Here is a 4,585-nt window from a genome sequence, read left to right as displayed (position 1 = left end):
TGCGAAAAACTTCTAAATGCTGGGGTGGATACAACACGATCAGGTTGTCCCACATGGGGCTCACAGTCTCAATCCCCAATTTCCAGATGAGGGAACTGAGGCACAGAGAAGTTAAGTGACTTGCCCAAAGCCACACAGCCGACAAGCATCAGAGCTGGGATTAGAACCCATGACCTCTGACTTCCAAGCCTGTGCTCTTTCCACTGAGCCACACTGTTTCTCTTTATGTCGGGGCTAATGCTAATGGAGGACTCATACTAGTTTATGCAGTCAATCAGTAGTGTCTTTCGTGTGCTTACTTCTGGGCAGGACATTATATGAGCCCACTGTTGGGTAGGAACCGTCTCTATATTTTGCCAACTTGTACTTCCCAAGCGCTTAGTACAGTGCTCTGCACACAGTAGGCACTCAATAAATACGATTGAATGAATGAATGAATATTAACTGCTTGGGAGAATACAATAGAGTTAATAGACAGAAACTTTACAATCTAGCTGGGGAAATAAACACTAATGTAAATTACAGGTAGGGGAAAAAAATCAATCAACCAATCGTATTTACTGAGCACTTACTGTGTGAAGAGAACTGGCCTGGGAAAAGACCTGGGTTCTAATCCCAGCTCCACCACTTTCTTCCATGTGATCTTGGGCAAGTCATTTAGTTTCTCTGCGCCTCAGTTACCTCATCCATAAAATGGGGATTACCCTCTCAGAGTCGCATCTGGAGGGTTTCCAGTACTGTACCAGTCTTGGCTACAAGAAGGAGAGGCAAGCAGAGGTATACACATTCCATTCCTAGCTTGGGCAGTGGCTAGCGAGTGGAAGGCAATCGGCTACAAGTCAAAATTCACCCATGCTGGGCAGTAGCAGCACGGGAGAGAATTGAGGGCAGAGACTCGAGTTTACCGAGCAGGAGGCAGCAGTGGTAATAATAATAATGATGATGGCATTTATTAATAATAATAATGATGGCATTTATTGAGCGCTTACTATGTGCAAAGCACTGTTCTAAGTGCTGGAGAGGTTACAAGGTGATCAGGTTGTCCCACGTGGGGCTCACAGTCTTAATCCCCATTTTACAGATGAGGTAACTGAGGCACAGAGAAGTTAAGTGACTTGCCCAAGTCACACAGCTGACAATTGGCAGATCCGGGATTTGAACCCATGACCTCTGACTCCAAAGCCCAGACTCTTTCCACTGAGCCACGCTGCTTCTCTAAGCGCTTACTATTATTAAGCTATTAAGCGCTTACTATGTGCAAAGCACTATTCTAAGCGCTGGGGAGGATACAAGGTAAACCACTTCGGGATTTTTACCAAGAAAACTTTATGGATGAAGTTTCGGGACAGGGACTATGTCCAAACACGATTGTATCTACCCCACCGCTCAGACAGCGCCTGGCACATAGTAAACCCTTAACAAATACCATTTTTAAAAAAGAGGGGAAGGGGTGTGGAATGGAAGGTTGTGGTGAAGGTCACCAGTCTACACGTTTTGTTGTCTGTCTCCCCCTTCTAGACTGTGAGCCTGTTGTTGGGTAGGGACTGTCTCTATATGTTACCATCTTGTACTTCCCAAGCGCTTAGTACAGTGCTCTGCACACAGTAAGCGCTCAATAAATACGATTGAATGAATGAATGAATAAATACTGATACGAGCTGTAAGAGGCCTCGCTAAGGGTGGAGGCCTGGGGCAACAGATAACTCTTTCACCCAATATGGAAAGTGGAACTTTGGCACCAGTCCCATGTGAACTGGTAGCTAGTAATGGAAGCTCTCCAAAGGGCAACCGAGAGGGACAATTGCACACAGGACTTGGGTTGCCAGGAGAGGTGCATTATGTACTTATGTACATAGCCGTAATTTACATTAGTTCATTCATTCAATCATATTTATTGAGTATTTACTGTGGGCAAAACACTGTACTAAGTGCTTGGGAGACAGCAATAACAAGAGACACATTCCTGTACACAAAGAGTTCACAGTCCAGAGGGGGAGACAGACATTAATATAAATAGATATGTACAGATACATACAGATATATATATATATTAGTGTCTGTCTCTGCCTCTAGGCTGTAAGCTTGTTGTGGGTGGGGAACATGTCTACCAATTCTTACTCTATACTCTCCCAGGTGCTTAGTACTGTGCTCTACACACAATAAGCACTCAAATGTGCTTGATTGGAGTTAATAGAATGGTTCTTGAGGTGAGTCAGGAGTAAAGACAGAGTTTGACAGAACAAGTCTTAGACTATCTCCAGTTAATAGCATGAGAGCAGCTGCCAGAACAGTGAGTACAGAGAGGAGAGGACCTCAGACAGGGAGAACCAACCCAATCACAACACAGCCTCTGGTAACCTTGGAGTGGACTGCAGACTGTGAGCCCATTGTTGGGTGGGGACTGTCTCTATATGTTGCCAACTTATACTTCTCAAGCGCTTAGTACAGTGCTCTGCACACAGCAAGTGTTCAATAAGTGTGATTGAATGAATAGGGGAGCAGGCAAAAAATGGGACCAGGCCTGCCTCCTCCATCCCCACACGACAGCAGCGAGGACCACCCAGAGAGGCTTAGTATAGCTAGGCACATCCCGACATACCGAGGGCACACACATCAGGAGTGGGCAAGACCGACCAGGGAGGAGCTTGGTGTTTGTCACACAGTGATCTCCACCCTACTAGCCAGAGAACACCACCACCAGGTGCATTGGCTTGAGATACATTGGGAGCAACAAACTGTGGATGCAGAGAAAATAATAATAATAATAATAGCATTTATTAAGTGCTTACTATGTGCAAAGCACTGTTCTAAGAGCTGGGGAGGTTACAAGGTGATCAGGTTGTCCCACGGGGGGCTCACAGTCTTAATCCCCATTTTACAGATGAGGGAACTGAGGCGCAGAGAAGTTAAGTGACTTGCCCAAAGTCACACAGCTGACAGTTAGTGGAGCTGGAGAGATGTCATTGTCTGTCCATGGTGGATGACCCATGTCCTCTCGTGTTAGGTTATGAGAATCCTTAAGTCATCCTCTCCTCTTTTCCCGCTCCCTTCTGGGTCGCCCTGACTTGCTCCCTTTAATCATCCCCCACTCACAGCCCCTCAGCACTTATATACATATCAGTAATTTATTTATTTCATTCATTCATTCAATCGTATTTATTGAGTGATTACTGTGTGCAGAGCACTGTACTAAGCGCTTGGGAAGTACAGGTTGGCAACATATACAGACAGTCCCTACCCAACAGTGGGCTCACAGTCTAAAAGGGGGAAACAGAGAACAAAACCAAACACACTAACAAAATAAAATAGAATAGATATGTACAAGTAAAATAAATATATAGAGTAATAAATATGTACAAATATATACACATATATACAGGTGCTGTGGGGAAGGGAAGGAGGTAAGGTGGGGGGGATCGCTCTCCCTCTAAACCATAAGCCTTTTGTAGGCAGGGAATGTGTCTATTTACTGCTATATTATACTCTCCCAAGCACTTAGTACAGTGCTCTGCATACAGTAAGCACTCCATACGATTGAATGAATAATTGAATGAATGAGTATTGGACACGTTGCTGGCTGAGTAGGGGCCGGAATAGTTCTCCAGGGCTTGATCATTTCCAAAATGATTTCCTGGAAATCCAGACATGGATAGTCAAGAGGAGAGGCTGAGGAAAGGGAAGGAGAAGAGGTTGAAGAACGGAAGGTCCTCACCACCATCTACTATTGCTCTCACTGTTTCTGAATTTCTCTTTGCGCCCTTCAAATAAAGAAAGAACTGCTCAGAGCTAAACTCAGGCCAGATTGCTTCAGACAGGAGCTGTTCCACCTGTTTGGGCCTGATCCCATGGTCCTGCATCCCTAATTCCTACCAGCACGACACTGGTGGCCTGAAAAAAAAAAAAAAAAAAGCAGTAATCTGCAATTTTGGAGACTCTGAATTTGTTAAGATTTATAATACTAATTAACAGTAATTGTAGTATTAGTCAAGCACTTACTAAGTGCCAGGCACTATATTAAGCACTGTGGTGGATATAAGCAAATTGGGTTGGACACAGTCCCTGTCCCAGGTGGGGCTCACAGTCTCAATCCTCATTTTACAGATGAGGTAACTGAAGCCCAGAGAAGTGAAGTGTCTTGCCCAAGGTCACACAGCAGACAAGTCACAGAGCTGGGATTAGAACCCATGACCTTCTGAGTCCCAGGACTGTGCTCTATCCACTATGCCAAGAGAAGCAGCATGGACTGGTAGAAAGAGCACAGGCCTGGGGGCAGTCAGAGGACAAGGATTGTAATACTGGCTCCACCACTTTTCTGCTATGTGACCTTAGGCAAGGCAATTCACTTCTCTGTGCCTCAGTTCCCTCATCATTAAAATGGGTATTAAGACCATGAGCCCCACGTGGGACATAGACCGTGTCTAACCTGATTAGCTTGTAACTACCCAGTGCTTAGTAGTGTCTGGCACATAGTAAGCACTTAAATACCATTAAAAGGAAAGAGGAGAATAATAGTGGCAGTATTTGTTAAGTGTTTACTATGTGCCAGGCACTGTACTAAACACTGGGGTAGATCCAAGATCATCAG

The 4,585-nt window shown here is 44.9% G+C and overlaps 1 non-coding gene across 1 annotated transcript; it reads left to right on the top strand.

Moving 5' to 3' along the window:
• The first annotated feature begins 702 nt into the window (after positions 1-702).
• Positions 703-840, top strand: LOC119924595. The gene has a single exon (XR_005449300.1). It is a non-coding gene; the product is annotated as a small nucleolar RNA SNORA7 (small nucleolar RNA).
• Positions 841-4,585: the final 3,745 nt, after the last annotated feature.

Source organism: Tachyglossus aculeatus, chromosome 2 (genome assembly GCF_015852505.1).
Source record: "Tachyglossus aculeatus isolate mTacAcu1 chromosome 2, mTacAcu1.pri, whole genome shotgun sequence".
Taxonomy (NCBI): Eukaryota; Metazoa; Chordata; class Mammalia; order Monotremata; family Tachyglossidae; genus Tachyglossus; species Tachyglossus aculeatus.
This window is presented reverse-complemented; position numbering and strand designations above follow the sequence as displayed.